Below are 19,664 nucleotides of genomic sequence, written 5' to 3'. Positions count from 1 at the left end.
AAGAAAATAGTCATGTTACCTAGCTGTTTTACGGTTAATTTAATAGAAATATATTTGAGTTAAATGTTTCTTAGGTTTCTGAAATTTAATATCATAGGGAAAATGTTCACGCTTTAAAATGTTCAACTTATTTGCAAGAAGGTAAATGCATTTTAGTAGTTAATGTAGAATTATGCATACAGATATTGGAGACTGGCAAAGTTGGGTAGTTAAGGTCTGGAGTATGCTGACTTTCATAAAGTAGGTTAAAAGCATTTCCCTTTTGAAACAATGTTGTCAGGCATTTTCCTGGTGCTTTGCTGCTCAGACACAAATGGTTATGTGTAACTGTTAACTGCAGGCTGTTATTGTTGGAAAATACTTTTATATGCACAAATTGTGATAGAAAGGAGGGTGGACCGCGAACATAAATTTGTGTTTTGGTTTTACTCTGACTTAGAGGAAAGATGACTTAAATTGCCTTCTATATCATCTCACCACTTCAAAACAGGAAGTGGTCAGGCAATAAATTGCTTTCTGTCTTCTTGCAGAAAGGAAACAAATATATGAATATAAATAGACAGCCTTCAGTCTCTCCCACTCAATCCATCCTATGTACGGTCTTGATTTAGCATTAGTAAAATGTTACGATGTCATTCCCCTGGTCTCAACCCTGAGTGTATGTTAGGTTCACTTGGGAAGCTTGTGAAATAAACCCTATATCCATCCCCCAATTTTCTGATTTATTTGATGTGGGTATGCTTTCGGCATTTATATTTTTGAAAGTCATCCCAAGTAACTCTAAGGAACAGACAGGAAGCTACTGGCAAGCAGACAGAACCTGAACATTTGAGTTTGCTTTTAAGGCACTCTATTATCCATCTCCAACCTAGCTTGGCAGGGTCTGGCCAGCTCATATGGCTCCCCATGTCCTCTGTACATTGCTTATACTTCCCCTCTTCTGTTTCTTTCTTTCTTTTTTTTTTTTTTTTGTGGTACGCAGGCCTCTCACTGCTGTGGCCTCTCCCATTGCGGAGCACAGGCTCCAGACTCGCAGGCTCAGCGGCCATGGCTCACGGGCCCAGCCGCCCCGCGGCATGTGGGATCTTCCCGGACCAGGGCACGAACCCATGTCCCCTGCATCGGCAGGCGGACTCTCAACCAGTGCGCCACCAGGGAAGCCCCCCTCTTCTGTTTCTTTCCCAGGCATACGAAGAGTTTCCTTCTCACGTGTTTTTTTTTCGGATTCAAATTTCTGCCCATTTTTCAAGACTTGGCTCAGTTTTTACCTCTCCCATGATGCCTTCCCTGACCATCCTTGACTGAAGGGCTTGCTCTCTCTTCTGAACTCACACAGCAGTTATTGCCTAGAAAATCATCTGAACAATGAATCAATCATGTACTGCTTTGTGTTATCTCTTCTATTGTTGTGATAAATGATTAAACTTTGCTTTACTTTTCACCTGTTACCCAGGGACCCATACTGTGAGCTTCTGGCATGCTTTTGTATCCTTGACAAGCTGAGTGCCCTGTGTAGTGCAGGAAGTCAATAAGTATTTGCCCCTTTCTCCCATTTCCGAAGGTGTGGTTTGGCCCTTCATGTCTGCTGGGGTCATGCCCTGGTCCTAGTGGACCTTCTTGCCAACAGAATCTCTGGCTCTTTAAATCAGGCCAACACATCAGTGGCCCACATGGCTAATTGTCAGTAAAACTGATTGTGTGTGTACTCCTCTGCTCACCCTTGCTCTCTCCCTATTTTATGATCAGCTGACCTTTTGGCTTTCTTTCCCTCTCTGACACCTCACTCTCCTACTCCCTATTCTGTCAGGACTTGATGTCAGAATTCAATTTCTTGGGTTTTGACTGCTTGCATTTTTTGAGATGTTAGAGTACAACACACTCTCTGGATCTTCCTGTTTCTATTCCTTCAGGTAAACACTTCCCCTGGCCAGGCTCTGGCCCAGCTGACCTAAGTTATCCTGCAGTCCTCCACCAGTACCCTGGTCTGATCTGTCAAGATTCTCATCAAACAGAACAGGCACTCTCTACACTGTCTTTAAGATTATCCACATGATTAAAAGCTTCTGTGAGTCCCTCATTGCCTGTAGAATAACATCTAAACCTGAGCTGTCCAATATGGGAGCTATTAAAATTCAAAAAAAAAATTGAGTTCCTCCACTATGCCATATTTCAAGCGCTGGATAGCCACTTGTGGCTAGTGGCTATCATATTGGACAACGCAAATATAGAACATTTTCATCCTTGAAGAAAGTCCTGTTGGACAGTGCTCATCTACATACCTTAGTGTAGTTCATATGGCCTTTATAATCTCATCTCAGTGTTTTGCTCTAGCTTAATTTTTGGCTGCTACATGCCTTTCAGCCCCACCAACTTTCTCAGTGTTCTGCAGCCAATCAGTGCCCTTTCACACTTCACGCCTTTGAACTTGCTGTTCCCGCTTCTTGAAATGCCCTTTGACTTCCCTCTCTGGCAAACTCCCATCTACATTTTAAGATCCAACTCAAATATCACCTTCCTTGTGAAGTTCCCTGACTCTCCTAAACACAATAATTTCTTCTTCTGTGTTCCTCTGGCTCATTGAACCTAGCTCTGTTGCCCTTATCACCATATTTTGTTATTATTTACTTATAAATCAGTCTATGCTCTTGGATGGGGGATCCTGATTGTTCTATAGATCTACCCTAATGATTACCTGAAGTTGTTTGCTTGATTCAATATCAAGTAATATATTTTGTTACTTTTTGCTTGTTATTTATGTGTGTGCTATGTTTGAAAAGATCTTGGGGCTTTAGGAGAAGTCCTTCCCCTTTCTTATAAAACTAAAGTGGCTTCCTGTCTTCCAGGTTGAAGGTTCATTTTTCTTCTAATCAATTCTGATTGGACTTGCGAGGGATGTGGTAGGAGGAATCAACAAGGTTGAAACAGAGGAACTATATGTAGGAAATAGTTCAGATGTGCTCAGGTTCCAGTCGTTACATAAAATATTTAGTGCGTATTTGGGAGAAGAGTAGGGAGGGAAGATGAAGAAAAACAAAACAAAACGAAACAGCTCATGGAACGGATATTGTGGAATTGTTTGACTTTTTCCCGACTAAGGCCAAAAGCAATGATATAAGGTGAGAAGAGTTTTTATTACCATTTTGCAAAACGTACATTTTTTTCTCCCCTCTGAGGATTTGATAAAATTTTGATAAATTCTGGTGACTCGAATTACTGGGAAGTAAATCCTCCTGACCAAGAAATTAAGATATCAATTAGTTTCTCTTCTGTGATTACGGTCAACAGCATTCCGAAAGGCTTATTTTCTTCTGGGAGGGCTGTAAATCCTAATGGCTGAGTCCAAGAGACCTTCTCTGATCACTATCGCCTAGTTGTTGCCGCAATCTTAACAGTCAATCATCTCCCCTTGGGTGCCCCGACCACGCCTATTGCTCAGACCTCGCCCACCAAGTAGCCCTCCCTCCCACCTCATGGCTCCGCCCCAGGCCTAGCAAAGGAAGATTCTCACTGGTGGAGAAGTTGCTCTGGTCCCGCCCGGCGGGCGGCGATAGGCCGAGCTGGCGTGGGGCGGTGGCGGTTGGCTGCCTGGGGACGGGTCCCTGGTGTTGCCCGTCAGGGTAGCTGGCGGCAGTGGCGGCTCTCGGGGGTGGGTTGTCAGTCAGTGAGCGGAGGGGGAAGATGGCTCGCGGGGACCCGTTCTGCTAGGAAGAAGGTGGGCAGGTGGTGCTACTTACTCGGGAGAAAGCAGAGCAGCCGCCGTCGCTGTCGCTGCGAGCCAGACAAGTCGAGATTCTGGAGGTGGAGCTTGGAGAGCCGCTCTGGTGAGTCCGGCCGAGCGAACCGCGCCGGGCCCCCAGGGCGGCCGGCGACCGATAACTTTTTTGTCAGGGAGGAGCCGGGGCGAGGCGGCGGCGGGGAGGGCACTGGGACTTTGTCCTCGGAGCGGCGGCTTCGTTGGAGGTAACGGCTCCCGCGCGAGGCGCCGCGGTTGGGCGCGAGACGGTGCTGGGCGCCTGGGGCGTCCGGAGGTCTGGGGAGCGGGACCGGATGGTGGGCTGCGGCCGGCGGCTTCTCGCCCAGAAGTTGGGCGCAGCCCGCCTGCTGCCTGGGCGGCGGCGGCAGCTTTGTGCGCGCGGACTCGGGTCTTTCTCCTTCCCCGGCCAGGAGCCCTCCGACCTCCGGGCGTGACCGGGGTGTAGCCGCCTCGGCCCGACCCGCCGCCCCTCGGCGGGGTTGGCCTGGGGTGGGACCCCGCCACCCCCGCCGCGGCTGATGCTCCGGCCTGACCTCTCCTACCCCTCCCACCCCTCCTACTCCTGCTTGCCACTTCAGCGAGGCTGCCGCTATCCGTTCAGTCTAATGGCCAAAACGGTCACTGTCGCCCCCCTCGTCTTTGAAAGCTGCATTCGCCTCGGCTCCCCCCTCCCCGCCCCCAGGTCGGACAGATTCACAAAGCAGCCACGATTCCTTCCTTGGTTATTTACACCGGAGATCTCTTCTTCAGCCCTTGCCCTCTTCTTACTAAGAGTTAGCCCTCTCCTTAGGATGATTCTGACATACTAGAGAATCGTCAGGGTTTTGTCTGAAAATTGTTGCATTGAAAGACCCGTCGAAGTTTGCACGCTTTGGCAAAACTGGGTATCCGCCCTTCGGTGTGCACATGTGTGCGTTGTACCCTCAGAGTTAGGCAGTCCTGATAATTTTTAATTTTGCCCTGGTGCTTTCGTACTCTGCAGAATCGGTTCTCTGATAAATACACTATCACACGCCTGGCAGCCGCTCGGCTCTTCAGGTAGGGGGAGTTTATTCCGCTGGCAGCTTCTACTTATCTCAGAGACGTACTACCGGCAGTCGGGCCAGGCTGTCCTTTGGCAAATTATTTGTCCTTTGGGTCACCCAGTAGTTTGGGGGGCAGGTATGACACCTCTTTGGTTCGTGTATCATTTTACAGTTTGAAATTTTCAGCTTTTAAAATCTTATCTGCATAAAATCATAAATATTGGTCTAACCTTGAGTCAATGTGATAGTCCTGGGAGGCTTGTTTTCCATAAGAATATTCTCCTAACATCCGTAGATCACCGCCCCGCCGCCGGACCCCAATTTCTAAGCATTTTTTTCTTTAGGTTAATACATTTTAAGTCCAAAGTACCATATTTTTGAAGTGCAGGCAAGAAAGGAAGAAAAAAATCTGTAGGATATGCTTGGTTGGCCAATAGTAGCTTCAAAGTCAGTCAGTTATTCTAATAATTCATTTCAACAAAGTGGCAAGGGAGAAAATCATCACCTGTTTTAGAAAATAAACTCTGGATTTGGTGTATTTATCCTTTTTTGATTTACTATAGTTATAACCATAGAGGGATTATAAATCCTCTTAGTTATCAGCATTAACAGGATGTGGATAGCCAGATGAGGCATTGGCTAGGTCAGTGTGTTACCCCTGCTATGCTTCCTTTCTTTGTTGTATTCCTATTTTATGAAATCTGCTCTTGGTTGCATTTTTAGAGTGGTGTTGTTTTGACAGTCAGAGTTTAAATATATCTCGTAGTCAACTATTTTACTCAGGATCCTGTTGCCTGATATTTATTTTATAATGAATATTAAGAACTCTCTAAAAAATATTAGTATCAAGACCATTTTGGGGGGTATCAAGTTTACATTTTGTAAATAATGGAAATTATGTCAAACATAAAATTTGCACTATTCCAGGCTGAATAGGTGCTAGGGATACAGAAATGAATATCATAACTCTTGTCATCAAGGAATTTACTGTGTAATATACAAGACAGATAAGTAAAGTAACAATTATAATACCCTCTGTTAAGTGTGAATAGAGATATGCCTAGTATAGTAAGGGAACAGAGTAGGAGATGGCTAACTCAGCTTGGATGTATATAAAGTCGGGGGCACACAGTAGAGTTTTAAAGTGTGACATAATTTTGCCAAGTGCAGGATGTAAGTGAATAACTTTCCAAGAAGAGAATATAAATATAGTCAGTGAGAAAGCAAGGAGGCATGAGAAACCCTGGTAGTTTAGAGAAGTCATTGTCAGTGACAATTACGAAGTCAGCAATGTTGATGTAACTTGAATGCAGGGGTGAGATGGGGAAATGGTGGAAGATGAGAACAGCGAGAGTGGTAGAGGGCCAGACCAGGGCCTTGTATCCTTGGCTAAGGGGGTTGTGTTGAAAATGATGGGTAAGAAACCGCTTAATGGATCTGTGTTTTGGATCCTCACTCTGGCAGAGTGAGGTAGAATTTGATAGATGCTGTCACCTCGGGAAAGAAAGGAGGAGGAATCAAGACTGAGGATTTGATTTGGTTCCATTGATTGGAAATGAGGAACACATAGATGGAGGGAAGATGATAAATTCTATTTTGGATATTTTTGAATTTGAGAAAGCTGTGGAATGTTCAGGTGAAGCTGTAGATAGATGTTTGGATCTAGGATGTGAAACTTGTAAAGGAAATCAGGAATAGAGGGAAGAGTGGAGGTTGAATTGAAGAAGCTGCGTTGACTTGGGTATGTTGGAATGACTCAGATTGGGAGTCTTAAGCATAATGAAAGCAGCAGTCAGTGAACAGACAAATAAAAAGCAGATAGGTGGAAGCATAGTGTGAAAGAGAGAAGAGTAGTAGTTAGAAAGGTAGGAAGAACGTCAAGAGGGATGCCAAGGGAGGAGAAATTTTCAAATAGAGAGGGAATGGGTTAACAATTTCAAATTCTTTAAAGAGGTGTCAAATAAGGAGAGACTTCAGGGAACAGTAAATTTGTCAGGAGTCCATAGGTGACTTTGACAAGTACAGATGTAGCTGAGTGGTGGTTCAGAAACTAGTCTTCAGAAGATTGAGAAGGAATGGATGATGATAAAGTAGACATGCTTGCCTGAGGCATTTTAAAAACTGAGGAAGGGAGAGAATGACAGCTATAAAGCAGTGGTTCTCAATCTTACCTACACATTTACAATCTTCTGGGGGAGCTTTTAAGAATCCCGATTTCAAGGGGGAGCTCTTGTACCAATTTGGGGAGTGGGACAGGACGCAGACATCCGTATTTATTTCAATAGCTTTATTGAAGTATAATTGGCAAATAATAAACTACACATAGTTAAAGTGTGCAGTTCAGTGTTTAACATGTGTTTATACTCATTAAACCATCACCACAATCAAAATCACCTCCAAAAGTTTCCTAGTGCCCCTTTGTAATCTCTCTCTCTCATCCCCTGAAACCACTGATACACTTTTTGTTACTATAGATTAGTTGCATAGATATTTTAAAGCTCCCTAGATAATTCTATAGCCATAGTTGAAACTGCTGCGGAGGGATGTGGGTTGAAGAGATATTATGCTTGATTTTTTTATATGCATAAGGAAAGTGAGAAGAGATTAGGAAAGATATCTATTGGAACTAAGTCCCTGAGGAGATAGAAGTCGATGGAATTTAGAGCTTTGACTGGTAAGAAAGGAAGACAATTCTGGAAGCAACATCTCTAACAAAGAATATGATATTAAAGATAGTATTTTTTTTTGTTGTTGTTATCAGCATCAAAGTTGTCATCACGTAATATCAAGATTAGTTCTCTGAAGTACTCAAAAACAATTAGCATCTTAATATTATTAAAATGAATGCCCCTCAGAAAAACCCCTTAAATGCAACCTGAGACCCCTGGCACCACCATGTAATGCTTTGTCATTTTTTTGGAGGGGAGCAGATGGAATTAACAGTTTGACTATTGCTTATTGTTAAGAGCCAAGTACTACTAGAATCTTTTTGGCCCTCTCAGAGTTAGGCTGCATATCTGCACTGTGGAAAGAGAACATTTAACATTTACAAATCTCCTGTTTAAAGTATTTTTGTTCAGAAGAAATCCAGCTTGCTTGCCCTTTGGACATATGCCTTTTAAATACATTGGAGAAGAAAATCCTTCTTCTGCGTCCCAAATGAGACAGAGAAGAGCTGTGATTAGAAGTTGTCAAAGGCCCACACTTTGGGACTTCCCTGGTGGCACAGTGGGTAAGACTTCACACTCGCAATGCAGGGGGCCCGGGTTTGATCCCTGGTCAGGGAACTAGATCCCACATGCATGCCGCAACTCAGAGTTCTCATGCCACAACTAAGGAGCCCACGTGCTGCAACTAAGGAGCTGGTGAGCCTCAGCTAAGGAGCCTACCCGCCACAACTAAGACCTGGTGCAACCAAATAAATAAATATTAAAAAAAAAAAAAAAAAAGGCCCACACTTTGTATCCTGAGAAAGGTAATTCTACCCCCCCATCCTACCCCACTCCCCCATTCCACTTTTTCTTTTTCTTTTTTTTTAAATTTCTGGCTCAGGTTTTGGATGTAGGCAAAAGCTGAGCCCCACTGGTTCTGAGGTCCAGGGTTTGTTCTTCACTCTTGTTTCTTACCTTTGGCAGGGGGCTGAAAGCAAATGGTTAATATCTAAATATTATTTGACATTGCACTTGAGCATAAATAAAGGTGGGGTGAAAATTTTTGTCTGATTATTTCCTAGAGTTCTGAAAATTTCTTTCATTGTGATTAAAGTATAAAAGTATGATCAGACCTAGAGAGGGTAGGCATCCCTAGTTTTGGTGCAGCCTAAAAGAGTGGGACTATCAATGTTAACATGATTTTGGATACTATTGTTACTATATTCAAAGCAATATTGTAAACATTCTGTATTTTCTTAATTACTAATGTAATACATAATAATTGTAGGAAATTTGGAAAATTTAGGAAAGCATAAATGAAAAATAACATAATACCTTCACCCATTGATAATCATTATTAATACTTTGGTAAATATCCTTATAGGTCCTTTTTAATGGGATTTACTCTTTTTTTTTTTTTAACAAAAAACGCCCCCATGTTGTAAATACTCTTTTTCTGTTGTTGTTGTTCATGCTGTTCTGTTTCTAGCTTACTTTTACATAATTGAATGAATACTTACCCGAGTCAATAAAACATTATTTTTTTTACAACATAACATCATTTTAAATGTGTGGCTAATATTCCAGCATATGGATTTACCATTATTATTTAACCAGCATTTCAATTGTTAAAAATTTAAACTCTTTCCAATAATTTTGAATGAATCATGTAGCAGTTAGCTTCTTGATGGATTAATCATTGCCCATATCTTTATTTACTTAAGACAAATTCTGAAATCAAAAGGTATCATATTTTAATTATTTTTGATATTAATAGACTGCCTTCCAGAAAGTTTTAATTAATATTCATTTTTGTTAATTGTGCTTGAGAATGCCAGCAACCTCTCCATATTAAAAATCTGCCATTTTGATATGAAGAGTTGTAGCTTCTATAAATTTTTTTGTTTCATTGGTTATTAGTTATTTAAAATATTTGTATTTTTTGTGAATTATCTATTACTGTACTTTGTTTATTATGATATAAAGATATGATATGGAAACTTTTAAAAACTGAGTTATGAGAGCTCTTTGTGTATAAAACTATTAGACGTTGGTCAAATTACAATGAAAATAATTTCTCCAGTTTGTCATTTGCATCCTAATTTTGTTTTTGGTGTGAATTTTTTCTTTTTAAACAGATTTTTAACATTTAGTGTAGTTAAATCTGTCAAATTTTTCTTTTATGGCATCTGCCTGCTTAGGAAAGCCTTCTTGCATTCCCAAATTATATAAGTAATTACCTCTATTTCCTTATATTACTTTCAGAGTTTTAAGAAACATTTACATCTTTAATCTATTTGGAATGTATTTTGAGGTAGAGTGGCAAGTCAATTATTTTAATACTATTTACTGAATAATTATCTTTCCCCAGAGGTTTTAAATGCTGTCTTTTTAATATGCCAATTCATGATTTTTTTTCTAGGTTTTCTATTCTGCTTCATTGGGCTATATTTTTTGCTCCAGTAACTCCAAACAGTTCTAATTATTAATAACTTCTTAATGTATCTTACTATAAGGTTGTGTGAATTCCTGTTATCTTTTTCAAAACATTTTCAGCGTTTCTCATATATTTTTTTCAGATTGCCTCTAATTCAATTTATTAAGACCCTGAAAGAACCCAATTGGAATTTCTAAACTAATTTTTTAGAGATAGCTGTGATATCTTTACAATATTTTCATCATTTCTTCAAGTCATCTTTTATGACTCAGTGTTTTGTAGTTTTCATGTGGTTCTGCCTATTTTTAAAGTTGATTTTTGGTATTTTAAAGCTTGTTGTTGCTATTGTGAGTGGAGTAGTTTTTCAATGTATTTTAAAGAGGATTGCATCTTTCTCGTGGAACATAGAAAAGTTGGTGACTTGTGTATACTGTTTTCTAACTGGTTATTTTACAAAATTCTTAATTCTAATAGTTTTTTATTGGATTTTGTAATAAGGCAGTTATAGCCTTTGTAAATGATGATAATTTTGTTTTCTTGCCCTTATTTAACCCTTTCTTTTTAAAAAAATTACACTGATCAGAATGTCTAGAAGACTGTTAAATTATAGTAGTGAATAGTGAGCATCTTTGGCTCATTTCTCATTTGAATGACTGCCTTTACGGTTTCACAGTTGTGTATTCTTTTTGACAATTTTTTTTAGTATGTTAAGGAAATAGTCTTCTATTCCCCTTTTCCGGAGTTGAGGTTAAATTGGAAAAATATATTAAATTTGATCACATACTCTCATAATGTATATTGAGATAATTATATGGTTTTTCTTCTTTTACCTATTGGTTGATGAATTATATTAGAAGATTTCCTAGTGGATTTCACCAATTTTGTCTCTTTGGAATAAAGGCAACTTGATAATAGCATACCTCTTTAAAGCTACATTTGGTTGCTCTGTAAGATCTCTAATGTTCTTTTTGTATTACCTTTTTGAGGTTTTGGTTTCTGAATATGCTAGCTTTGTAAAATAGAGAGAGAGAGATAGAGAGAGAAGTGTTCCATCTTTTTATAAGCTCTGGCAATCTCTTCTTTGATGGTCTGAAATAGTTTAGCTATAAAAATGTCTAGGTCTTTTTGGATTAAATACAACTTGTTGAGATTTTAATACCTGCTACTTTCTAAGTACTTTGCATAATTAATTTCATTTAACTGTGCACAGCTTTGCAAGATAAGTATTATTATCCTTATTCTACAGATAAAGAAACTGAGACTCAGAGAGATTAAGATACTTGTACAAGAGCAACAGCTAGTTAGTGGTAGAGAGAGTTTAAACTCAATTCCTATCTGATGCCATGATTCATGATTTTTAATCAGTACCCTAATTTTTTCCTAATCAGGACTCTTTCCTATTCTCTCTTACTGAGAAGTAAACTTAATTATTTTATTTGAGTGTCTTATTAAGTGTTTTCCTCTTTGTCCAATTAATTTCAGTTTTTGGTAACCCTATCTTAATTATTACTGGTTTGTTCTGTTTTGCAATCGTATCTTCAGCTGTTTTAACAAATACAGCCCAGTATGGTTATGACAGAAGATACTGGAATGGGAATGGGATGATAGTTATTTAATGCACTTTATATAATTCATGTTTTAATTTGTCAGGTGTTCAAGATCAACTTGCATTCCTGAATCCTGTTTTACCTTGTAAGGAATATTAAGCGCAACACATCAAGGAGCTTTGGAAATAGTACTTTTCCATTCTAGTTTAAACATTTGTCACTGTTGAAGCTTGCATCAGGGTAGCCTTTTAGTAGTAAATGTTAAATGATATTTGTTTGGTGTGTGCTTTCTGGAACAAAGAGTCTTTTGATTAGAGGATGAACATTAGTTGCTTTCTCATATAAATGCATAAGCATTCATTCAGTTATTTGCACTAGACCTAGTGAAAACATTATATGTGAGCTCTTAAACTGTGCAATGAAAATTATTTGAGGTTTCAGGTATTGGAAGATATACATCCTCTTCTGTAGAGGAACTTACAGGCTTGGAAATTAAAGAGAATAATGTAAGCCTTAAAAGTGCTTAAGTTGGGCAAGCAATTGTAAACTCTGTTTCTATCTTTTTGAGCTCCTCTGTTATTTTCTTCCCCCTTTAGATGTAAGTAACATTTAATTAATTCAATTAGGGTATTGGTTCTAATCAACATACACAGACTGTACTCCCCACCTCCACTAATGGGGGGCAGAAGAAGCTGCCAGTCTGACCTGGCACATAACATGCTCTTTGGATCTAAATGTCAAAGTTCCTGTTGATTTGTTAATCCATAGATATTATTGTGGTGGACGGAGTGACCACACAGTCCTCAAAGCAGTACACACTTTAGTAGTTGAGAAGAGGGAGAGACTGTTTTGGGAAATTATGAAACTTTGAGTGGGTCTGGATAAAGGAATGTAGAGGAAGGTGAAAGTATTTTAGAAATGGGTGGGGGGAGATGCATCAACTAAGTATGAAAGGTAGAAATGTGCAAATCGAATAGACTGTTAGAGAAGTATGGAAAATCAGAAGAATGGGTTACATGGGTGATAGAAGCAGAATATTGAAGTCAGTGAAGTCTTCTCAGTAGAGTTTCAGAAAGGAAGATGCTTGTGGCAAGGTTAAAGAGAAGGAATGAGTATTGAGAGAGAACCAATAGAATTGTCATTTTTGAGGTCATGGAGAGTATATGATGAGAACCAAATGTATACTGTAAAGGGGGTTAAGGAATAAATTGGTGGTGAATAATTGGAGGCAGTGGCAGTAGATAAGGCTACTAAATCAGAAAGCTAATCAGTGAAGAATAAATAAGGATGAAAGTAACTGGAGGGCATTAGAAGCTAATGAAGCTTCTCTCCCTGTTCTATCCCTCCCCCCTCCCCCTCCCCACAGATCCTGAAAAGCATTTTGTCCAACTGAATGAAGTGCAAATTGTCCAATTGAAAATATTTTGTTAGTGATAATTTGAACTATCATTGAGCATCTGTGGGGTGGCAGTGCTTTAGTTGTATTATTTTTAATCCCTAGAACATTCCTGTAATACAGATGTTATCACCTACTTTTCACAGTGGACGAAAGTGAGAAAGTTTAAGTAATTTGCTGGAAAGTGGGCGTGGTTTTTTTTGACTCTTCATTATGCCATGCTTCTTCTTCTGTTTATTGAGCTGTGTTAAAACACTTGGGAACATTGTAAAGCAACTATATTCCTATCAAATTAATTAAAAAAAAACACTTGGGGAAGGAGTGGTTGTAAAAGGAATATAAGGTATGATTCCTTTCCTTATAGAAAGGAGTGGAAGAGAAATTTTAGTTATGTTTGCTGTAATTTGTGTTAACTATATTTTCTATTTAAAATGTTTTATAAAAGGATTCCTTTCAATAAGCTCCTCTACCATATGTATAATACTTAAATTTTATCTAGAGATGAAATGTTCTTTTTATCCATGATAATGATTGGTTGAGGGGAAAGGAAGTACAATCCAAGAAAGATGATGTCTAGAAAAGTCAGGATATGGGAATTCCCTGGCATTCCAGAGGTTAAGACACAACTCTGTCACTGCCGAGGGTGCAGGTTCAGTCTCTGGTCGGGGAACGAAGATCCCACAAGTTGTGTGGCGCAACCAAAGGGAGAAAGAAAAAAAAAAAAAGGCAGTGTATGAATTGTTCTTTTCACTGTGAGAGCTACAAGTATGTTATACAATTTTCGGTAGCACCTCAGAAAGTTTAGCTTCTTCATGGAAATCATACTGAGCTTGTCACAAGATGGTAATCAGGGCAGATATTTTTCATGACACCAGATTATAAAGCTTCAGAGTTTAATGTAGTATAATGTGATTTATTGAATTTGGATTCCATCAGTCAGGAATAGGTTATTGGTGACAGAGTCCAAACAGATGTTTAATTTTCTGTTATAAACCCTTTCTTTGGAAGGAATGCATAACTGAAAAGAAATACTTAAACTACTTTAGGGATTAAACATCCTCACAGGACTTTCAAGTACTTTGAGAGGAACCAACATAGAAATTTTTGCTGTACTAATTTTAGTTTCACATTCAGCTGCAAAGCAACATCTAAGTTACATTTTGCTATACTAGTATAAGGCTTAATATTATTAAAAACTTTATTTAGAGGATTTCCCTGGTGGCACAGTGGTTAAGAATCCACCTGCCAATGCAGGGGACACAGGTTCGATCCCTGGTCCGGGAAGATCCCACATGCTGTGGAGCAACTAAGCCCATGCACCACAACTACTGAGCCTGAGCTCTAGAGCCTGTAAGCCACAACTACTGAAGCCTGCGCGCCTAGAGCCTGTGCTCCACAGCAAGAGAAGCCACCACAATGAGAAGCCCAAGCACCGCAACGAAGAGTAGCCCCTGTTTGCCACAACTAGAGAAAGCCTGCGCACAGCAACGAAGACCCAACGCAGCCAAAAAAAACAAAACAAAACTTTATTTAAAAAGTAATTTTATAATTGAGCCTCTGCTAAAACAAATTGACTGTGACCCCAGTTAGTATGAATCAACATGATCATACTGGGACCTCCCTGGTGGCGCAGTGGTTAAGAATCTGCCTGCCAGGGCTTCCCTGGTGGCACAGTGGTTGAGAGTCCGCCTGCCGATGCAGGGGACGTGGGTTCGATTCCTGGTCTGGGAAGATTCCCACATGCCGCGGAGCAACTAAGCCCATGCGCCATAGCTACTGAACCTGCTCTCTACAGCCCGTGAGCTACAACTACTGAGCCCATGTGCTGCAATTACTGAAGCCCGCACGCCTAGAGTCCTTGCTGCACAGCAAGAGAAGCCACCATAATGAGAAACCTGCGCACCACAACAGAGAGTAGCCCCTGCTCTCCGCAAGCCCACGCGCAGCAACAAAGATCCAGTGCAGCCAAAAATAAATAAATAAAAAAAAAAACAAAACAAAAAACATGATCATATGGAACTATTTATTTCATCTTTGGTTACTATAATTTTTTAAACAAGAAAAACAACTGTGTTAATAAGATCCACTGAGTTTCTGATTGAGACAAACCAAATAGAATTTTGTAGTGTAGTTAAGATTTGTTGCTTTTGTTATTATGGCTCTTTTATTATTATGTTGCTTTTATTATTATGGCTGTATTATTTTGGCTCTATTACCTTACCACCATTAACTGTTTACTTGCATTTTTTCATTGTACCCTCCCTTTGTCTGCACATTTTCTAATTGAACATCTGAACTTCTGTTGGCAGATGTCATTAATGGTTGAGCATCTCATTCCAAGTTTTGAAAGGGCAGTGACTCACCCTAAGACATCAACCCAACCCATGAGTCACTTGGAATTTGGTTCTCCTAACATTTCTCTCTTCTTTTGTCTCCAACATTAGAGAAGGGAAAACTGCCGCTTAAGAATGCAAAAAACTTTAAAGGAATTAAAATAGAGCTGTGCTTTAAAAAGTGTATTTCTATATGCTATCATTTTGGGGAAAGAGAGGAAAGAGACGTGAATGATAGCAAAATGATTGCAAGATAATATTTACATTGGACTTTCTTCAACATTCCTCCTCATTTTCCTCATAGCATTTGTTTTTATTTGCTTATACCCTGATTTGCCTTGATTTGTTTCAAAAGGGATTAAAGGACACTCACTTCTGCTGTGTTTTAGGTTTACTTGTTTCCCCTAATAGACTGTGAATCCCTCAAGTCAGCGACTGTGTCATATTCATTTTTGTAAATCTATCACCTAGGACATAGAAGACATTTAATAGTTCATAACTAAATGGATGATATTTAAGCGCCTCTAGTACAAGAGAAGAGAGGTTAATCGCTGCAATCCTAGTTAATTGCATGCAGCTTTGATGGCGTTCATGGACTGAGTTGTGTCTGTTCCCCCACCCCGTTCCTAATCCCCAGTACCTCAGAATGTAACCATATTTGGAGATAAGGTCTTTATAGAGGTACAAATTAAGTTAAAATGAAGTAATTAGGGTAGCTTCTAATCCAGCATGACTGGTGTCCTTTTAAGAAGAGGAAATTTGGATATGACTTTACAGATGGAAGATAATGTGAAGGCACAAGGAGAAAATGGCTGCAAACCAAGGAGAAAGGCCTGGAACAGAACCTTTCCTTAACGGCTCTCAGCAGGAATCAACCCTGCCGACACCTTGATTATTAGACTTCTAACCTCTGGAACTGTGAGAAAATAATGTCTATTGTTTAAGCCACCCATTCTGTGGTACTCTGTTACAGCAACCCTAATAAACTAATACAGCTGGCTTGTATGCTTGGCTGTAGCAAAATTTGATACCCTTAATTTGCCTATCTCCAAGGAACAATTTGTTACCCTCTATGTCAAAACCTTAGAACTTTTTACTCTTCCCCCAGGCAAGACATGGGAAAGAGACATTTGTGTGGCTTAAGGGAGAAAGTAATAACTATACGTCTCAAATAAATAAATAAATAAATAAAAATAAACAATAACTATTTGTCTCCTTTCACCTTCCTACCCATACAGTCAATGGCAAGCAGCTAGCTCATTCTCTAGTTCAACTGAATTTGTTTGGCTTGGCACGGAGGAAGTGTTTATGAGTTATTTGTGTTTAAGTGTTCAAGAGCTGCCGCGAAACCTGGTTGCTTTTTCAAAGTATGGAGATGGAAGAGGAAGACTGAATAAAATAGTTATTGTGACGTTAATTTGAACTAATTGCTTGCGCATAATCTCATCAACATTACTTTGCCTGTGTTATAGTCAACAGGGCAGAGCATTGTGTCTTTTATAGTGTTTTGTGACACTTAGTTGAAAGAGAAGATTTTGGACGTGTACAAAACAAGAACACTTGCTCTATCATCATTTGGAAGTAGTTTACCAGAGTACTGAGAATACGGTAAACTTAGATTAACTAGCAAACTGAATAAAGCTCTCAGTCCTGGAGTTAAAAAAAAAATTGTTTGCCATAAAGCAAAACAAAACAAACAGCAAAACCCTCCAATTTATGGGCAAGTAGGAATTTTAACCTAATTTTGGCATTTAAGCTTCAGTCACATCCACACAGTCTAGAGCACCCTTGTTAACAGCCTGTAGTTACTGTGGTAAATACCAGTGATACACTTTCTCATCCCCTTTCTTTTCCTTCATTCCAGTTGTTGAGAAAAATACTGAAACCAAGAATTTTCTCAAAGTCACTTGCTAACAAGTGGCAGAGCTGGATCTCATTGTAAATTGAAGACTTTTGCTCTGTTACCCTACCATGTTTTACTATGGCCCTGTAGTTCTCAACCTGGCTGCCAAACAGAATCACCCATGTAATTTATTTTCCCCTACCAATTTATTTTGAGATGAAAATATTCTAGTTTTCTGTTTAGAATGAAAATATTAAGAAGGAAAGACTAAAAGAGTAAATTATTCATGAAACGGTATGCTATAAACTTTGAACTGTTGTGTGCTGGGGGTAGGGATTGTTGATAGCATGAAGAGTGATTGAGAATGGGGACTCTAGAGTTGGGCTGCTTGGATTCTAAATCTAACTCACTTACTTGCTAGTGTGTGACACTGGACAAGTTATTTCTTTAAGCTTCAGCTTCCTTTTTTTTGTGAAATGGAGATTATATTAATTTACCATTTAGGAAGTCTGTGAGGATTAAATGAAAATTCCCATAAAGCACTTAACAAAGTGCCAGACACATAAGTGCTTGAGAAATGTTAATCGTTATAACAATATCATCCCTGGACGTCTATTGTTGACACATTTGACTCGCACTGTTTTCTAGACTGTATTCCCAGTGATGCCAGTTGTGTCTGGACCATAAAGGATCTAATGGGCAAATACACTTGGGAAAATATTTCATTCTAAATAGCTTTCTTGGAGACTCATTAACACAGATATAGCATATTAAAAGGCTCTGACGAGGGGCTTCCCTGGTGGCGCAGTGGTTGAGAGTCCGCCTGCCGATGTAGGGGACACGGGTTCGTGCCCCGGTCCGGGAAGATCCCACATGCGGAGCGGAGCGGCTGGGCCCGTGAGCCATGGCCGCCGAGCCTGCGCGTCCGGAGCCTGTGCTCCTCAACGGGAGAGGCCACAACAGTGAGAGGGCCGTGTGTCGCAAAAAAAAAAAAAAAAAAAAAAGGCTCTGACGAGTCCTTTGATTAAAAAGAAAGAAAACTCTAACTTTCTTGAATAGTTAAATTTTAATAGGGAAAGCCTTTTCTTCTTTGGTACAACTGTTAATATCTTTTAGAACGGTTTGTTTTTGTTTGTTTGGTTTTTTTTTTTTTGGCTGTGTTGGGTCTTCGTTGCTGCGCGCAGCTTTCTCTAGTTGCGGCGAGCGGGGGCTACTCGTCATTGAGGTGCGTGGGCTTCTCATTGTGGTGCCTTTTGTTGCAGAGCATGGGCTCTAGGTGCACGGGCTTTAGTAGTTGTGGTGCACGGGCTTCAGTAGTTGTGGTGCACGGGCTTAGTGGCTCCACTGCATGTGGGATCTTCCTGGACCAGGGATCGAACCTGTGTCCCCTGCACTGGCAGGTGGATTCTTAACCACTGCACCACCAGGGAAGTCGTAGAACAGTTCTAACAATAGTTTAGGAAGCACTGCCTAAACTATTTATACTGTGTTTACCTGGTTTAGTGAATTAATAAGGATAGTGATCTTTTTATTTTCCCCAGTTATTTGTACTCTACAATAACAATATGATGTATAGTTGGAAGGAGCCAGGAGTTTGGGATTCTAGTAGAATTTCTGTAACTACCTAGGAGAGTGATCTTGTATTTAGCCTGTATATGTGCCTTTTAAAAGTAACAAAATAAATGAGGAAAATGACTGTAAACAGCTGGTTATATGAAAGATTTGTCATTGAAATAACTTGCCTGTTAGATTTGACTTTTTTTCAGCCTTAGTACCAACTGTCATACAACCAGCCTTGCAAATAAGTTATAGGAATAGGAGCTATGTTCCTGATCAAGTCCCTGATATCAAATTCATTATAGAAATAGTCACTGACAAAACTACAGAAGCTTTGAGAAATCTGGTTAAAAATAATTCCTTGACAAGTTCAAATTCTGTACATGGTTAAGAAGTTGAGGTTTGGGTTTCTTTTTTTTTTTAACATACTTAATTTAGATTACTTTGTCACATTCTGATGTTTGTAGCCTAACTTAAATAAAAAATAATAAAATCTATCCTCAAATAGAGATCATTTTTAACATACAGAAATCTGTTGCATTTCTTTACACTAACAATGAAATATCAGAAATGGAAAGTTAAAAAAAAATTCATTTTAAAATTGCACAGGAATTTTAAGGAATCTTTTCCTTAAAAGATTTTATTTTATGAAAAGATTTTATTTTATGAAAAGATTCCTCCTTAAGGAATCTTTTCAATTTTAAGGAATCTTTTCCTTAAAAGATTTTATTTTATGAAAAGATTTTATTTTATGAAAAGATTCCTCCTTAAGGAATCTTTTCATAAAATAACATTTCATAATCTTTTCATAAAATAACATTTTATGAAACTTTTTTCATTTCACCTGCATTGCCAACATCTCTTCATATCGTATCCATAGCAGCAAACTTTAATACTTGCACGTTTGAAATGTTTGAAATGTAAAATATGATTTGCCTACTGAATGGCAAAATTCGTATAGGTAAAATTAAATTGGGGATTAACGTTGAGGTAGAATAAAAAAATTAACTGTCATGTGGGACAGTTACTTATAATTAATATGATTGTCTGTCTAGAGTATTTCAGATAATAGACTGAAGAACTATTGGAACTTTGGATAAATATTTCAGTAGGATTATTAG

General features: G+C 39.2%; 1 protein-coding gene across 1 annotated transcript in view; it reads left to right on the top strand.

Annotated features, from left to right (window-relative positions):
• The first annotated feature begins 3,693 nt into the window (after positions 1 to 3,693).
• HYCC1 (hyccin PI4KA lipid kinase complex subunit 1) overlaps positions 3,694 to 19,664 on the top strand; it is an 81,221-nt gene continuing 65,250 nt past the window's right edge. The window contains exon 1 of the mRNA XM_030857060.2: positions 3,694 to 3,821. The gene's annotated coding sequence lies outside the window, so the exon portion shown is untranslated. The remainder of the gene's footprint in view (positions 3,822 to 19,664) is intronic.

The sequence above is a fragment of the Globicephala melas genome, chromosome 9 (assembly GCF_963455315.2).
Source record: "Globicephala melas chromosome 9, mGloMel1.2, whole genome shotgun sequence".
Lineage (NCBI taxonomy): Eukaryota > Metazoa > Chordata > Mammalia > Artiodactyla > Delphinidae > Globicephala > Globicephala melas.
The sequence above is the reverse complement of the archived record's forward strand: the minus strand, read 5'-3'. Positions and strand labels throughout refer to the sequence as shown.